The following is a 19,042-nucleotide window of genomic DNA, read 5'->3' as shown; positions in this document are numbered from 1 at the left end:
GGCCAAAGCTCTAAGGGAGAATATGTCAAATCCAGAATTCATACCCAAGTATAATTCCAAAGCCCATGGACTTTCTACTGCATGATGCCTCCTCTTACGTAGCCCAAGCTGACCACAGTCAATTCTTGCTTATTCCTGTCAATGAAAGCATCACATGGCTTGACTATTCTCAAATAGTGAATAATGCTAAAATCATCTCTACTAGGTGGTGTTTACTTTAGGTGGTGTTTTTGTTCTTCCATTTAAAAAGAGATATTTTAAAATGAGATATTCAATTTCTGAATATCTACAAAGAAAATAACTAAGTCACCCTGGTGAGCTTTCCCAACCAGAAGGCAACAAAGCATCATGAAGCAGAAAACAGGAAGAGGACAAAGTTAGGAGGTAAGCACTAGCCCAAGCCTGAAGGATGACTTTGACTAAGCTACTTCATGTCTCTGAAACTTGGTTCCTCATTTTTGAAAAGAGGAGGATGGAATCCATTGTTCTAATTCAAAGTGGAGCTCGTCTCTACAAACTTGCTGATTTATACTTGAAATAAGGTGGTGATTTAGCTTGGTGTTAAAAGACCTCTTCAAACTCTTCAGTCAGAAAAATAAAAATCTTGTTTATGTTAACTAAGTCTTAAACAGAGCAAATAATGCCCAAAAGAATGTTTTCTTTTTCCCTGAAAATTCTCTCCAACTACTATACTTCTAAAAGTAAAGAACTAGCCTCAAAATTCTAATCAGACCCCAAATGGTGCTTACATGCTTTCTTGTTATGCATCTTTTTAGACATTTGCTTCATCTTAGAATTTCTGTACACCATAAAAAGATTCTCTAGTATCTTGACTGATCAGACCTTGAGGTCCTCCCATTTTAATAATTCCTGATGAACTGTTCAGCTACTATTCTAGGTCTTCTAAAGTATTCCCTAAGATGTTTTAAGAATCCCAGGAAGGTAAGACATCTTCCCAACCTAACTGTTCTCTGCAGCAACTGATACGTAGTTTGCTTTCTGACCTTGAATAAAAATACTTAACCTTCCTGGGCCTCTTATTCATAAAATGAGAGCAACAATACCAACTCTAAAGTTATTAAAATAATTTATTGCGAAATGTTTGTGAAAGCACTACTCAAAGGGCACGTCTCTGTTACATTGTGCCTGGGGCATCTATCTTCAAGTCCTACCAAAAATTCAAAATTGTGTTGAGAGAGTACCGTTCCATGGAAGGAACACTGGCCTGAGAACAGAAGACCCAGGTGTAGTCTGGGCTCTGACACACCCTAGCTGTAAGGCCTTAGGCAAGTAGTTATCCTTCTTAAGGATCTATTTCTCATCAATACATGGAGGGTTATAACAAAATAATGGCATGCTGATCAAATGTGCATACAACTGCAAGCGCTGGTTTAGATGCTCACTGAACAAATCAGAATCCCAAAGCATTTTTTTTTTTTTTTTTTTTTTTTTGCGGTTCGCGGGCCTCTCACCGCCGTGGCCTCTCCCGCCGCGGAGCACAGGCTCCGGACGCGCAGGCCCAGCGGCCATGGCTCATGGGCCCAGCCACTCCACGGCACGCGGGACCCTCCCGAACCGGGGCACGAACCCGCGTCCCCCGCATCGGCAGGCGGACTCCCAACCACTGCGCCACCAGGAAAGCCCCCAAAGGATTTTGACAAGTTGGAACCATGCACCAGATCTAAAGAGAGTTCATCTAATAAAGTCCTATGTTCATGGCCAAAAAGCAAGCAACTAAAAAGGAAACATGAAATTGCAGGAGTACATAAATGAAGAGACAGTGAAAAGAATTGGAGACTGGAAGCGAAATACAAATCAATAGCACTTTGTGGCTATCCAAAGTAATATTTGTATGGGTTTCTGTATCAGTAAGGAGCTTCCTCTTCTGCATGACCGTCTTCAGACAAGTAAGTAGCATCACTTTTTCAGACTTCTCCATGATGAACAGTCCTGTTCTTCCAATCCTTCCCCCGAGCCATAGTTTGCTGCCTCATCACCATCTCAGAGTTGTGTGTTTCTTCTACAGGTCTTGTTAGATTTTTGGTTGCAAATATAGGTCTTTATCTCTTTTAAATAAAGCTCTTTAAACTTGGCTCATTTGGTTCATTATTCCAGATCTTCAAAATCTTCAGGGATTTTGATCTGCTCACAGTCTTTTATCCTCTGGATGGCAATGGGATCTCAAACTATGGCTGATGTGGAAGGACTGAAGGAATGGGAGCTGCACAATGTCAGGTTTTCTAGATACTAAATATACTATATTTAACATGTATGTATTTTATATATAACAAATATATTTAAGTATTTTATATAACTATAAATTATTTTATATTTAATTAATTATATATTTTCTCTTTCTTTCAACTAAGGAATGAGAGATCCACACCATATTCAATGTACATTTCATGAGGTAACCAGTCCTCTAGTCAACAAGACATTATTTCATGAAGACTCTGGAGAAAGAATTAGAATCCTCTGGGGAATTCAAAACAAAACAGCTGACCTGGTCCTGCTTCTAGAGAGAGGGACTTGAGATAAACATGTATGAATTATATAGGAACCACAAATGAGTGAAACTTCAAAAGGTAAAAGATATCCCTCCTCCAACCTAGATTCAGCTTAAAAGACTAACATTTTTGTAAATGAAGGGGGGAAGTTGCAAGGATAAAATATTGAATGTGTATGCCCCCAAAAGTTAATAGTGACCCAGGATGGTTGGAATTATACTTTGCTTTGATTTTTTCATTTTACTCATCTGTATTGTCTAATATCTTGATTTTTGTGATAGAAAAAGATATAATTTTTTGGTTCTTAAAAAGATTCATATATAAACTGTGTGGTCAGGTCTGGCTCCCAGGCTTGACATCTCCTCTGTTCCTCACAAAAAGAATAACAGTACTTCTCCCTGCTGATTCAGTGCATGCCCATGACAAATCCTGACAGACGGGGACAGAAGGCATGTAAGTAGCCCTAGTACATTGCCTCTCATAAGCTGTCCCCTCAGCTTCACTCCACTTCTTCTTCTAGATACCACCTCAGTCCTAAGCCCCAGACTCCTCTGTAGATGAGTTAATTCTCTCCTTCAAGCTTCTGTATGTGGTCTGTGTTGTTCTGACCACTCACCCACCTGATGGCTGGAGCCCTGCTCACAAATCCCAGCCCAGTGAGAGCAGTTCCAGTGCTTTTCCCTGCCTGGACTTGCCATTGGGACACCCAACACCCCCAGTGTGTGGCCCTCCTTGCTGACCTCTCGTTGTGATCTACAAGATATTGGACTATTGCTACAGCTTTCCAACTGGCCCCTGTCCCTTGCCTTGTCTCTCCCACCACCCACTACTGCACTGTGGCCAAAGTCATCTTTATAAAACATAGAAATCATCCCATAACTCTCCTAATCTTTTCAATGGTTCCGCATTTCCTACAAAGTAAAATTCAAATCTGTTGCCTGGCTCAAGTCTCCCCCAGGAACCTGACTCTTTCCTTCAAGGGTATAGGCCACCTCTTAGTCCTTCTGTTTCACAATAAATGTGGACAGAACAGTGTTTCCTTGGATCCTCAGCTCTGCCTGTCTGTTTGCACCTTTTCTAGCCATAACTGCACCTGGGTCTGTTTCAGTCCCCTTCTAGTCCAGCCTCCATGGGTAGTTTCAGGTACTGCATGCTGCCCCCTCCCCTCCTCCAGGATCCCTGATATTTTGAAGATGTGGCAGCGTAACTTCTACTCAGCCTGCTCTGTTTATGCCATGAAGGGTGGCTGAAGTGTCCTGAGGCAAGAGGAATTAGTCTAGAAAGAATTCATGTAGCACAAACTTCTTGGGCATACCACTGGTGCAGCTGCACAGGGCCTTTGCTCAGAAGAGCCCTGTGCTTGGGTTTAATACTCGACTGTTGCCATCTTGAAATTTTTAATAATTTTATCTTTGAACTTCTGCTATGTAAGTGAAATACGATGGAACAGTGGAGCAAAAGTTTGAGTGTAAGAGATACATGCAACATGAGTGTCTGCTTCTATTTCTTGCCACCACGGTCACATATAGCATTTGTGATACCCCATGAGTACAGAATTCTGGTAAATCTACATACATGGGAGTTCAGAAAGACTCAAAAGTGAGTACAAGGTGAGCATGTTACATTTGCAATGGAGTAAACTGACACCTTAGGGAGACCACTCTTTCCATTTGAACCAGAATTTGCTTTGAGTGCAGAAAGAAGACAGAAATATGAATGCCCAAGGACCCTATCATATCCTTCCTTATTCACATTACTTCCCTGAATTGGCCAATCACTTATGGTGGAAAAGATGACATAGAAAGAAAGGGAAAGGTAGGGTAACACTTGGCTCCTTTTCCTTTAAGTTATTCATTACTTATCAGGTAGAGAATGTTGATAGAATGTGCATATATCAAGAAGTGAAATTTAAAAGCTGAGTTAGTTTTGTGTAGCATTTCTACTGTTCTGATAAGAATGAAATACATATGCATGTATGATCTATGAAATACAAATGTGCAACTACATTGATTCTGCATACAAGTTAAATGCTCTTATATTTGCTTTTAGACTGACATTTGCACAATGTAATTATGAATGGTAAAATTCATGATAATAATTTAAAATTTTCATTACTTAGAATGACATTAAATAGCAAATTTTAAACACCATGATAAATCATGAGAGAGTCTACAGAAGAAAGGAGAAAGTAGTTTTTAGTACCTTTCATGGCACTTTTTTCATGCTTTTTAAACAAGGGACCCTGCACTTTCATTTTGCACTGGACCCTGCAAATTAGGTAGCTGGCCCTTCACAGGCAAAAAGGAACCACTTTCTATCCTGACTACCAGCAAACCCTAAATTACACTTATAAAGATGGAGGGAAAGGCTTATTGAGTGCCTACTATGTGTTGTGCTTTGGTCTGATTAAAGACTAAATTGTCTGTTCCAATGGAAATTAAGAACAGAATCTTTTCCCTCTAATCCAAAGTCTCTAAAACAAGGAACACAGCATTGACAGAAATGAACCAAGAGCACACAGACCTTGTGGGGAAAAAGGGAGATGTCCCAGCCCAGGAGAAATAAGGACTACAGACTTCATCACTACTGGCAGTGCATGCTGATGGAGGGGCAGAGGATGAGCACTTTTTGGGGGATGAGTCCGCCATCTCTAGTTAGGAAAGAAGTGGGAAATCCACAGTGGCTTCTAGCAGGTGTATCACCAACTGCAAGAACCACTGGACATATCCTGTTGTTGCAGGCTGCCCGAGAGAGGGCCAGAGGGTGTAGTCAGGATGTTAATGGTAAGTAGCCAGGCATTCATGGGCTGGGCCACCCAAGGACAGTTGCCCTCCAATAAAAAATTACACAGCAACTGCACATACTACTAGACTTTAGGAAGTTGCTTCAAGAAAGCCTCCTAGTTTCATCTAATTTAGGAGACTGTCTGATGATTGAAAGATGAAAATCCTATTGTAAGTGGTATTTGCTTGAAGGGGCCCAGACCTGCTAAAATAGGTGATTTTCCTAAGAACCCTAAAAATAGAGTCAAGAATTGGGAAAGGGGACTTCCCTGGTGGTCCAGTGGTAAAGACTGCGCCTTACAATGCAGGGGATATGGTTCTATCCCTGGTCAGGGAGTTAATATCCCACGTGCCTCTGGGCAACTAAGCCTGCGCACAACAACTACTGAGCTCACGCGCCTCAACTAGAGAGGCTGCGTGCAGCTAACTACAGAGTCCATGCGCCCTAACTAGAGAAGAGAAAACCTGCATGCCACAACTAGAGAGAAGCCCGCGTGCCACAATAAAAGATCCCGCATGCCTCAACGAAGATCCCGTGTGCTGCAACTAAGACCTGACGCAGCCAAAAATAAATTAAATAAATAAATAATAAATCTTAAAAAAAAAAAAAGAATTGGGAAAGATGCTAAAGTTATAATAGTTCATCTAACCCTTGAAGGAATCTTGTGCTATACTGTCCTTATTTCACCCATATTCTTCCCACCTGCCACCACCGTGGCAGATGTCACTCCATGTAGTGATGGTAGGACTCCACAGTCCTTCCCCAGCCTCTGATGGACAATGAGTTCTCTGAGCCAGGGATGATGGCTGATATTTCTATCCACCTCAATGCCTCATGCACTAACTAGTACTAGTAGCACTGCATAAATGTTTGCAGAAGGCAAAAATACACTAGAAAGAAAAACACAAGTTGGATTATTAAATGCCACATTTCAAAACCAGGCATTGCCTCCAGGAAAGTGCTTTCTGTGTTCCCTAGGTCCCAAGCACATGGAAACATTGGGTTCTGTGATTTATGAGTTCTGAAACGTTGCTTTCTTACATAAAACTGGACTTTTTCTGGCGCCATGATGGGACCTGAGGAATGCAAAACACCCTTCTCAGACATCACCGATCACCCACTGCATTAAATGTGGAAGATGAGCTGTTAGCTTCCATGTCCTGTGGTCTGGATCAATGGTTTCCCACCCCAACTGCATCAGAGTTACCTGGGGAAGGTTGGGGGTTCTCAGGATCCACTGAAGACCTACTGAATCAGAATTTGCGAGTGGTGTGGGGTATTTTTAAACCTCTTCCACGTGATTCTCATATAACTGATACACAAACCAGCATTTGGGAACCATTGCCCTAGGATGACAAACTGTTGAAGCTGCATATGTTTCTGAGACCCAACTCAATTTATACCAAGAATCAATTTGAGTTACATAAATGTTATGCAAAACCCCTGGCCAAACTCTTTCCCGGGTCTAAAAAGACTTCTCAACACTCAGGGTTAAATTAATTATTTTTCCTCATCTGGGGGAAAAACACGAAATTTTCAGACTGTGACTATTGAACAATTTATACCATATGTGTGCACCTTTTTGACAGTTACACTTCATATCTTACAGTGAATGGAACAGGTAGTATGAGGCTCTCAGGTAATACAAGAAATCTTTGTCCAAATGCATACCTCTGCTACTTAATTTTCCTACTGAAGTACAGAGAAAGAATTCCCTATTGAAACTGCCTCAGTGATATTGCTTTCTGATTATTTGCCATCACTGCCAAGTATTTCTGCTCCAAGAACAGTTACAAAATGAGTCAGAACAACTGCCTCCTCTGAATCAATGGCTGTTGTAGGCAAAAACCTCTATGCCCTACTTCCTACTCTACTCACCCCTCTAAAACAAAAAGATAGAAGGTGCTGTTGGTCAACTTTAGCTATCCTGAAATTTCCACCTCATAGCATATTTTAGAAGAACCAATATTGGGGTTAACCCAGACAGAACTTTCAGCCAATTACTGACCAACCCCTAAAAGAACATTTCGTACAGGCCCAGCCCGAGGCCCTCAAGACAGCTAGGCTCACACGTGGCATCTGTCTCCCTGGCATCCCTTTCTTGGGAAACTATGCCCACTCCCAACTCTGTGTGATTCTGATCAGGCTGTCAACTCAAGCATCACATCTCCCCCACCATAAGGATAGGAATGCAATCTCTGTTGACAGCAGAGCCTTCCCATCTCCTGGATGAGTGATCACATACACAAAGCAGGCTTACTATAGAAAATGTAGATTATACTCAAAGGTCAAAAAATAAATAGCTACATTTTTCAGAGAGAACCACTGTTAGCCATTTATTGTGCATCCAATTCCACACACACATACACACATGCACACATGTGCACACAATTGAATATACTGTTTTGAAATCCATTTTTTTCACTTTATAATACATCTTGAACATTTTCCCATGTGCAAGGGTACCATCTTGTGGCTGACACAGAAGATAATCAGAAGACACATGGCTTTCTAGTGTGTGAAGTTATGAGAAATACCAGCTGAGTATGACTGCAAGCCCCTCTTTAAGGGAATATTTGCTTCTACAGTAATAGAATATACACATCAGTGTTTATTGACTTTTTAAAAATGTGTGCACATAAAGCAAATGCTCAGAGAATTCACTGTCCCCAACTGATAACATTCTGGCATGAGTGGGAAAGTATCAGAACCTTAAAACACTTGAGAGAGGAAAAATGACTCTATGAGTATTTAGGTTTCTTGTTGTGACAGTAAGTCATTTATAAGAAATTTTGGAGTAGTGAAAAGATCACAAGAGCAAGAGTTAAAATAACCAGACTCCAGTCCTAGCTACGTGAGTTTCAGTGACCTTGGGTCACTTAACTTCTGTCTCTGATTCTTCACCTGTAAAAGGGAAAAAGTACCCGTGCTATGGGCTTCACAGGGATGCTGAGGTCACCTAACATATAGAAAGGGTGCTGAAATATGCTAAAACACCAGACAGAATATAAAGCCTTATTATTGTTCAAAACAGCTGGATTAGCAATGTGGATTTTTTAAAAAAAAATAGTTTAGCCTTGCTCCTTAAATATTTTCAGACATGATCCTAGTGGAGGAAAGAATTCCCTGAAGAAGGGGCAAAGCTTTTCTCTCAGAAGAAGTTGTTAGGAGGAAAAGGGGTGAGTAGGGAAAGGTTAAGAAAGACAAATTAATCTACCTTTTTAGGTATCGAGTATCTAAAAAATTAGGAGGATAACAAGGAGAGCTTTCAAAGGCTGAAGCTTTTCTAGGTAAAGACTTTGAAAAAGCAATGGATTACAATGTCAAGTTTAAAATGTTGGACCTATATGCTCTCAAAGCACAAGAGCAACAGAAGAAATCACAAAAGACTGACATATTTCTCTCTCTTTATAATTAAACTTCATAAGCCAAAGGTCCAAAGGCAAAACTGAAAGACAAGCAAACTTGATTTTCATAAGTCCTTTGCAACATATGGCAATAAGACTCATGTGATTGGCTTGCTTAGTCCTAATATGCCAAAGGGTATGGATATAAATATACACCTTATAAGAGAAGAAATATATTTTTTAACTATATGAAAAAGAAAGTTCATCCGTTTGTAATCAAATAAATACAATGTAGTAACTATTAGATACTATTTTTCACCTAACTGATGTGAAAAGAAGTTTTCATGAGAATACTCAATGCTAGAAAAGCTGTGTTGAGACACTCATGAATTCCTGGTAGAAGAATATATAGGTGCAATGTTTCTGAAAAGCAATTTGGCAACGTGCATTAAGGTGCTTACAAATATGCATGTTCTTTGAGCCATTAATTCCATTGCTGGAGGCTGAAGAGTGAAATGGATAAGAATGCAGGCTCTGAGCCAGGTCACCTGAAATTGTCTCCCAGCTCCACTGCTTACTAGCCAAACAATTGGGCAGGAAATCACCTAATCTCTTCGTGCCTCAGATTCCACATCCATAAAGTCTGGTAATAATGCTACCTATTTCGCAAAGTACTGTAAAGATTATTATCAGTAAATGAAAGCAATCTAGAAAATGCCTGGTACATCATAAAATAGTATCAATATTATTGTTGTTATTTTCATTAGAAGAGTCTAGCAGTAAATCTGGAAATTGCATTCATTTAGGAAATATGTATTGAGCAGTATCTTTGGTTGGGCAGTGGAAAACAAAATAGTCATGGTCTCTGACCTAAGGAGCTCATAAAGTACTTACAAAAAAATTATGCTCTTAGATGTTCATTTCAATAATATTTATAGTAGCAATGATTAGAAATGAGGCCAATATTCAAAAATACATGTCTCTGAAATAAAAGATTGTACAGCATACTGTGGATTGCTGTACAGTCAGTAAAACATGTTTATGAGGCTTAATTTCTTCATGAGGTAGATGGGGATACCACAGAGTCACTAAGAGGATCAGAAGAGTCATGAATATTAGGTGGCTTTGTAAATAGTAAAGTAATATACAAATGCTAATTATTATTATTTGTTAGGGTCTACAGGAGATCAATTATGAAAATAATTTTAATGAACATTTACTATGAGCCAGATACCGTACACACATTATCTCATCTAATTTTCACTTCAAGCTGCAAAGTTTAGGAAATAAAAAATACACAATGCCAGTTAAATTTTAATTTCAGATAAACAATTTTTAGTATGTCCAAAATGCAATTATTCCATTGCATCTGAAATATTTGCACATACTCATACTAAAAATTATTCATTGTTTATCTGAGATATTGGAATGTACTTATACAAAAAATTTATGTTGTTTACCTGAAATTAAAATTTAACTTGGCACCTTGTATTTCATCTAGAAACCCTAAATCAGTCCTTTGAAATAAATATAATAATTATATATGTGAGAAAGAGAGAGACAGAGAGAAAAAAAACAGAGGCAGAGACAGAGAGAGTCGGAAACAGAGATTCAGTTTTGGTTGGTGCAGTATGAGATCACCAGCATTCCTACTATGGACCATAAAGAGGAGAAGTGTTAAATCAAGAGGCAGAATAAGAAAGGCAGATATTACTACCTGGTTCTCACTACTGTGTTACTGTTATTTAAAATGTTATAATTTTTCAGAATACATTAAGCCCAAATTCAAATACTAAACATTAAAAAAAGTTGCAAAGTCAAATCTAAATGACTTTGGAATTATCGGCCATTTTGGAAGACTGACAATATCAGTCCCTTCTTTTAGTGCAAATTATCTAGAGATGGGAGAGTAAACATGTAAATACATGTAAATACTTATAAGTTGTTTTGAGCTGATGAGATGTCAAGACCTGGGAGCTAAACCTCGAGTTGCTTCATCTCCATTGGATAGTGGCAGCTGACTTGTCTTCTGCTATTTCAGTGGAGCTTGAAATGATCACAACTGTTTGCTTCACTTCAGTGTGCACCATCCCTCCCCGCTTACAATCAACATCACTGTGTTAATTCACAGTGACACTAGTGATGACAAAGGCATTTTCAAGCATCTTTTTGCTGTTGGGGAAAAGATGCCACTTTACTTTTGTGAAAGGTAGGTACCAAAAAAATGCCAGTATTCAATACATTTCATGGTACGTTACAAAGGATGGAAATGTGTGTCTGTGTGTGTGTGGGTTTTATCTTTTAATACAGATACCAATCCAAAAAGAGGAGGTCTTAACTGGGGGAAGACAGGGAAAGTGTCCCAGGCGGCCTAGGCTTCAATCTCAGCTCTGCAATGATCTGGCTATGTGACCTTCCACTAGCCCCGTACTCCTTCTGAGCCTCATATTCACCAACTGTAGTCTGACATCAATATTGCTCTACTCCACAGAAGTATTTTGATACAAGGTTTCAAACCCAGAAGGCATCTTGGCTGTATGCTACTATGAGAAGAAATTATAACTGATTCAAAGTGAAATGATTTCAGAAATAAGGGGGCCAACTTCGAATCATTATTGCCCATCGGGGAAGTCTGATGATAAGAAAATATTCTGTTAAAGACACCAGTGTTTTCAAAAGCACCAAAGGAGGTGAGAATTTCAGAGCTTCAGAGCTTGAAGACAAAGATCTCTATTAGTGCATCTCACACTTTCACGTGATTAGAATCATCTGGAGAACTTGTTAAATATGTAAATTTCTGGACCACACACCACTGATTATAAGTCAGTAGGACTGGAGTTGGCCAGGGAACTTGGATATTTAATAAGCTCCCTGGGTGATTCAGAGGCAGGTGGTCCATTTTGAACACTTTGGGAAACATTGGTCACTACAAATATATAGTTAAGATTTTTAAAGGCAATGAGTTAAAAAGAAAATAGTAGAAAGCAGAAAGTATGCTTGTTTCAATATAAATTCTGGGACAGGAGAGACAAGACCCTCCTGAGAGCAGGGCAAGGAGAGAAGGATTCATAGCAATGTCTGATCTCTCAAAAAGTCTTTAAAGTTGATCTACAAGAGCCAGCTGGCGAAGATAATGGAGGAAAAGACCAAATCCAAGAGTCTAAGAGGCCAGATAAAATTGGAAGAAAAACATGGAAAGAGGGACAGAAATGGCCACAGGATAAACAGTGGCAATCTTTTGCATGGTACCACTGTTCAGGCCTACAAAGAAGGAAGAGATTCAGGAAGGTCACGGGTCAGAGGAAAAAGCCTATTCATCAAAAAGGAGAGTAAGAGGCAGGCGAGTGAAAAATAGTAAAAATGTGAGTGTCCTTATATTTATAAGAAAATGATATACAATGTTCATGGAAAGTTTTTGGCAAGAAATAAAATATGTTCAATGTGAAATTATCTTTTAAAAATATCCTACAAAAATTTTAGAATAGGAGATGAGAAACTACTTTGAAAAGCATAAGGAGTAAATAATATGGTTATTTCTTGAAGCATTTTCTGTGACTATCAAATCTGTCCACTGCCTGCCTGGCTTGGAAGCTAGTTAAGGAAGCCTGTATGACATTATCTTTGTATCCCCAGTGTGCTCCACAATGTCTGGCATATGGTAGGCACTAACTGGATGGATGAATGGGTAGGTAGATGGATGGGTCGGTGAATCAGGTTAAAATGAGAAAAGCCAAGGGAAGAGTTGCACATTCACATAGTATTCACCAAACTTCATAAGCTTCATTTTCTACTTTTCTTGGACTGAGCTGCTAAGTGGTTGTTACGAGATTTGGCATATTTTAGTACTAATACCTGCTGGCAGTCATGCATGAACCTCTGACTGGGACATGTTTATTTGTCTTCCTGAAGGAAGTACATCTTGATTCATTTTACCTGATGTACCTGTTTCCCCTCAGCTCCACATCCACCTTTTTCCAACTATTCTGTATTGCTGGGGTTTGGTATCTACAAACTACATTTCCCAGACTCATTCATTAGCTGGCAAAAGAAAGAACCATTATTTCTTTCTCATATTCTTTTGCTTCTGCTGGTGTTTCTGGAAGTAGTTGCATCCCGTCAGTGATCCAAGCTTCTGCTGTAACTGCTATTCTTTGGTGGTCCCAGCTGTGGCCAGGGAGACCATCCTCCACAGCCCTAGCATTGGCTAGGTGGAACCCCTAGAAGCCTGATCTTGGGATCCAGTCCTAGAGTTTATAGCTGCTTCCTACAAATACTAATCTCTGGGTATCACTCTTTATCGTTTTTGCTTCTCAAGCTCCCTTGCTTTTTCTTTTTTTCTTAAATCCCTTCCAACACCCATAAGACCAAGATTTGTATTAAATTCCCTCTGAAACTTCAATTTGAAACAGAAATGGTTTCTGTTTTTTTGACAATACTCTGACTGACACACTTGGTAAAATCAGGGGAAACGTGATTACATTAGATATTAAAAGCAGAGATTAGAGAAAATTTCATGTGTTCCATAAGAATCCAGAATAGAAACTGAAATTAAATTGGAGAATTAGGTTATTATTTAATAGCATAGGTAGGGGATAAAATACCTTCCTCTCTTCCCAGAATATCTCCTAGCACATACTACCTTATTATATTGTTTTGGGTTTTTTTATCCGTTCTGCTTTTTCACACAGATCTACAAGAATTTCCTCTTCATTGAAGCCTCTCTGATTACCCCAGCTAGCCTTGATCTACTTACTCTGAATTCTTTTGGTTCTTCGGTTCTCTCATTTCTAGAGTATTTCTCCAGGTAAATAATCAGTCAGAGTCCTCCCCTGAATCATTTCCTAAGCCAGAGTGATCATCAGAATCCTCAGAAAAACATATCCAGATGCCAGGACCCCACTCCCACTCCTAACCTCCTGAATCAGAATTTCTGGAGTAAGGGGTGGGAGAGATGGGGTAGAAAAGGCATATAAAATATTCCTCAGATAATAAAGCCCTCAAGGTCAGGGCCCTCCCATTTCTTATGTAGCTTTTACTGTGCCTAACACAGTTTACGCAGAGGCAATAAAATTTGTCCATTTTTCAATGAACTGACTAAGTGAAGATTCCCAAGGAGACCAGGTGGTGTCACTAACTGCCCAATTAATATTTCTGGCCCAATGAAAAGCATCTCAAGTAGTAAACTTTGACCTTCCCTGGACTCACTGATTCCATACTTTTCATCCATCTTTCTATCAGTTTTCTTTCCTAAGAGAGAAATGCAGAAACCTAGCCAAGAAAATAGACAGCAAAACCTAAACAGTGCAAATAACCTGAGTTCTCTGAAAGTAAATGATGGCATGTCCTGAGGCTGCCAAGCTTCAAGTGAGGAAGCAAGAACTAAAAAGAGTGGAAGTAAGCCTCTCCTTGGACTGAGGCCTGAGATTTCATTGCATTAGGTTCTTGGCATTAGCATTCTGAAGAACAAGCTTAAGAAATAAGCTTAATGAGCTTGCAAGAAAAACTAAACTCCAAACAAACTGCTTTTTTTTTTTTTTTTTTTTTTTTTTTTTGTGGTACACGGGCCTCTCACTGCTGTGGCCTCTCCCGTTGCGGAGCACAGGCTCCCGACGCGCAGGCTCAGCAGCCATGGCTCACGGTCCCAGCCGCTCTGTGGCATGTGGGATCTTCCTGGACCGGGGCACGAACCCGTGTCCCCTGCATCCGCAGGCGGACTCTCAACCACTGCGCCACCAGGGAAGCCCCAGACTGCATTATTATTCACCTTTTGTTTAATAACATTTGGAGCTGTTATTTGAAAATTTAATTTTCCTTTTAGGTCTACTATTCCCACATTATTGACTTAAATTATTCCTGACTCCCGGATAAGTAAACCAATCTAGGTTTACCATGAGCTATTTATTATGTTATTTTTAAGGTGATATAGAACCCTCACCTATGACAGAAGCTATTCAGTAATTAATTTTAATTACTAACAGGTTGAGTACTGCATGTTTTCCAAAAGCAGCTTCCACACAAGCTGAGACCTGGCTATATTTTAACATTTCTGAATTCCAGCTCTCCGACTGCATTAAAAATCCATTAAGATGGTTGAAAGGAACTGAATTCTAGATTTATGGATCCAAAACGGGCCTTCAAAGGTCCCTTATAACCCTTCTTAGGTAACATCATGCCTTGATCTTCTCCATTTGAGCATCTACCTCTCCAAAAGTAAATATCCTGGATAATCTGTCCTTTCTTCATACTGACTGACCACAAAATTGTTGTATTCAGAGGCTTAAATTTCAATGAAGAGGGAAGTACTGAATGGTAAATGGCTCTCCAGTTGTAGAAACGGGCCCCCTCCTTATCTTGTGTTAGCTGGGTGGTCCTAGAGAGACCCTGAATCCCTAAATACCCCTAGATTCCTTTCCTTCAAGACTTACTTCCCTAAATACCCACTGAACTACCCCCATTTTCCCAGTGAACAGCCAGACTCTACTTACATTTTACAATGATCTTCTGGAGGAATTTCAGCGTCCTTGGCTGCCCATCAGTCATTTCACTTATAGGGCATCAAGCTAGTCCCATCTGTTCCCCACTTAGTACTGAAGAAGCTGTGGCCTTTGGGGGTTAACTTCCCAGCACTCTGCTCAGAGACTGTGTCAATGGTGTTTACAAGTTTTCCTCCCACGTACTTTGTGGGACCCACACTTGCAATGAACTCAGGTTGCTGGACCTAGATGACCTTTGGGTTTCAGTTATGGGGGTCTCTTTTGAAATAACAGCAACCCTGCCAAAAACAAAAGACAGGAGCAGCTTTTTAGGCAATACCCTTCATTTAGTCAGGACTCACCCTCACTGGAAAGGAACTTTCTAGAGACTCCACATGAAGGTAAAAGTTAATTTTCTAAGTTGTCAGTCTAAGCTTTTTGTTCTTTAATAAGGACTATTACCCATGGCTAATGGCACTGAAATTCATTCCCCTCTCTCTCTCTCTTTCGTTCTTTCTTGTTTTCCTGGTCTTAAAAAAAAACACACAAAACAAAACAAAGAAACAGCCACTCTCTTCTTTCTTCCCCAGACAGCAAGATGCCACTCATTGCTTTACTTCAGGACCTAACTCTCCATCTACCAGCTTCCTTTTGTATGTACAAAAGCTAGGTAATGAACTGCCTTTCTTTCTGAGAAATTTCTAACATCAGCTGGTTAATATCTACAGACTTCTGTGTCCTGCCCCCACCCCCTGACACAACCTTGGTATCTAAAGCATATCAGATAAAAGACTTTCTATTCCTTGATATCCAAATTGGGAACATGAGCCTCAGTTGAGATGTTGTTGCACAGTGCTGGGTTATAACCGTCACTGTCACAATTTCAAGTCACCTGTCAAAATTCAGCTGCTCCAATTTCATGATGTTGCCCTGCAGAGGGCAAATGGCTCAGCCTCTTAGAAAATGCTTGTAAAATGACCAGAGAATGAGAGATTTTAAAGTGTGCTTCAAATATCTAAATAAAGGAAAATCTCCTGACACACATCAGGGACAGTTTATTGTCCCGGTGAACTAATAGCAGCTAGAGTACCATCTGTTGCAGTTTGATAGCAGGACTGTTTCTGCAACCTCTTGCATTTCCCACACTGTTTCTCCTCAGCTTCCCTCTGCAAATACAAACTTCAGGGATTTCCAAAAGTCCAAGCCTGTCCAGAGAGCCCCACAAGCTTTTAATCTCCTATAGCACTTAGCACGGGTACCACTCATTGACTGCATAAAATACTTCAGGATACAAAGAAACCTTAAGATTATCCACCTCTATTCCCATCTGATGCTGCTATCTTTCCTGGTTCCTCACTCAGGCACCAACGACCCCTAGGCATGAGGAATTGACTCCTTCCTTAATGCTTTATTATGATTAATCTCTTTATTATAAAAACATATATACACAGTAGAAAATTAAGGGGGGAAAAAAGAGAGAGATACTAAAAATAAACTCTCCCCATAATCACCACACTCAGAAAAAAATTTGGTCACCAAACAGTATTAGAGTGTTATTCCATTATAATAATAAATTACTTATATAAATATGTATTATTGGGCTGTAATAACATTTTTCTGACTAAATCTTTGTGTGTGGCCATGAATATTTTTTGAGATAGTCTTAGAAATAGAATTAATCAATCAAAATTTCAAGATGTCTAATAAGAGTAATCACAACAATACCATTAATATTAATGACAAATATTCCTAGAGCATACTGTCTGTCAGGTACTCTGTCACGTGCTTCACATTCACAGCAATCTTAGATGGTAAATATTGTAGCACCCTCACTTTTATTTTATTTTATTTATTTATTTATTTATTCACCCTCACTTTTAAAATGATGAAATTGAGGCTTGTAAACTTACTTGAGTTCTCTCAAAAGGTGTACCAGAAAAATGACAGATGAGGGATTCAAACCCAGGTCTATTTCTACAAACCATGCTCTTTCCATTACACAAAATAAAGGAGGATTCCCTCGCTGTGCTACAATGAGTAAATGACTAGTGTTTTTACTAAAACAACTCAAGTTCAGTGAACCAAAGGATGCCATATTGGGAAAAGCCAGAAAGTCCTTAAATTCAATCCTCATCTGATATGTGAGTCACCCCCTCAACACTGTCTACAAGGATCACTTTATTTATCTACGTTTAAAGACAGTAAACTCTCTTTCTAAACATTTCACCTTTGGACTACTCTAACAATTAGAAAATTCATTCTTATTCTGAACTGAAAATTATTTCCTTTTAGCCACCAACCACCAGTCTAGGTCTAGACCACAAGGCCACAAAGACATTATCCCTCCTCCCTGTGATGTGACAGCCCTTTGCAAGTGTCATTCAATCCCCATGTCCTACTCAGGTCTTTTTCAAGCCCAGGATTTCTTTAACTTTTCTTCCTTAGACCATTGAGCGTGTCCTCACCACTGGGAAAACTTCTGCTGACTATGATCCAGGCTGTGTATTTTTTGAACAAGGCTGGGTACCAGCTGAGACGCCAGAAGTGCCATCAAGTGTCGGCCACCAAGAATCTGTCTAGCATTATGTAAAGTCCATCGAGGACGTGCCTTGGGGGAACACCGTTGGTCTGTTGGGCATGGGCCAGTTCCTGGTGAAGACAGGCACCATCACCATCTTTGAGCATGCTCACAACATGCGGGTGATGACGTTCAGCATGAGCCTGACTGTTAGGGTCACCACGGAGGCCAACAACTGGCTGACCTGCCCAAGCCGGTGGAGGGGCTGAAGAGGCCAGCCAAGTTGGTCCACGTGGTACAACGCACCACTGAGGAACAGGGGGAGCACATTATCAGCAGGGTGGTGAGCGGCACCTGTGGGTCTGCCTGAAGGACCGTGAGAAGAACCACACCTGCATTCCCACCAAGAAATCCTAGCCGGTCGTGCAGTATAGTGAGACCGTCAGCGAGGACTCTAACTTGCGGTGCCTGTCCGAGGCCCCCAATGAGCACAATCGGCTGTACACGAAAGCACAGCCCTTCCTAGACTCCTTGGCCAAGGACACCGACCAGAGGTGTCCACCCGCCAGGAGCTCAAGTAACAGGCCTCAAACTGGCCAAGAAGTATGAGTGAGACGTGGCCGAGGTCCGAAGCCTGCGGTGCTTTGGGACCTCAAGCACCCGCCCCGTCACCTCCCCAACATCACCAAGGGCGCGCAGTACCTCAACGAGATGGGGACAGCGTGGCGGCTGGCCTACAGGGGGCGCTTCGACATTCGCTACTTGACGCTGCACGTGGATCCATTCAGAGCTTCCCCACGCCCGGCGCTGCCTCTATGCCGTGCTGACCTCCTGCCCCGGCCCGTGGGGCCCCTCCACCTGTGGCGATCCGATTTCCGCAACAGGGCTTGGTGGCATCGAGGGGGTCCTGAACAGGAACAGGGGCCACGTCTTAGAGGAGTCCCAGGTGGCTGGCACCCCCATGCTTGTCGTGAAGGCCCTTTGGCTTCATGGCCGACTTGAGGGCTCACACGAGCGGCCAGGCCTTCCCGTTCCTGGCACCTCCAGACCCTGCTCGCAGACCCCTTCGACCACACTAGCCGCCCCATCCAGGCTGTGGGGGACACGTGGAAGCACACAGGCCTGAAGGAAGGCATCCCAGCCCCAGACAATTTCCACGACAGATTGGAAGCGGCACATTGCACTGCGCCTCTGCCGGCGAACGCCTCCTTGCGCAGCGCCCGCGTCCAGCCGGCGACCCACACAACCTCTAGCCTCTCGTTCTCCTCACGACGCCTCGCGAGACTGTCCAGACCCGAGATGCTCCGCCTGCCAGCCTTCCGGGGCCCACTTGGTGCCATTGCTCATCATGGACGTTTGATGACGTTTCTGTTCATATCTATTTAAAGGTTTCGGAGCAACAGGAATGCCTTC

At 41.1% G+C, this 19,042-nt stretch overlaps 1 pseudogene; it reads left to right on the top strand.

Annotated features, from left to right (window-relative positions):
- Positions 1 to 18,786, top strand: part of LOC111174533 (elongation factor 2 pseudogene) — a 112,815-nt pseudogene extending 94,029 nt beyond the window's left edge.
- Positions 18,787 to 19,042: the final 256 nt, after the last annotated feature.

Source organism: Delphinapterus leucas, chromosome 6, assembly GCF_059928025.1.
Source record: "Delphinapterus leucas isolate spDelLeu-1000000601 "Yukka" chromosome 6, BTC_Dleu_Yukka2, whole genome shotgun sequence".
In the NCBI taxonomy this organism is placed as follows: Eukaryota; Metazoa; Chordata; class Mammalia; order Artiodactyla; family Monodontidae; genus Delphinapterus; species Delphinapterus leucas.
The sequence above is the reverse complement of the archived record's forward strand: the minus strand, read 5'-3'. Positions and strand labels throughout refer to the sequence as shown.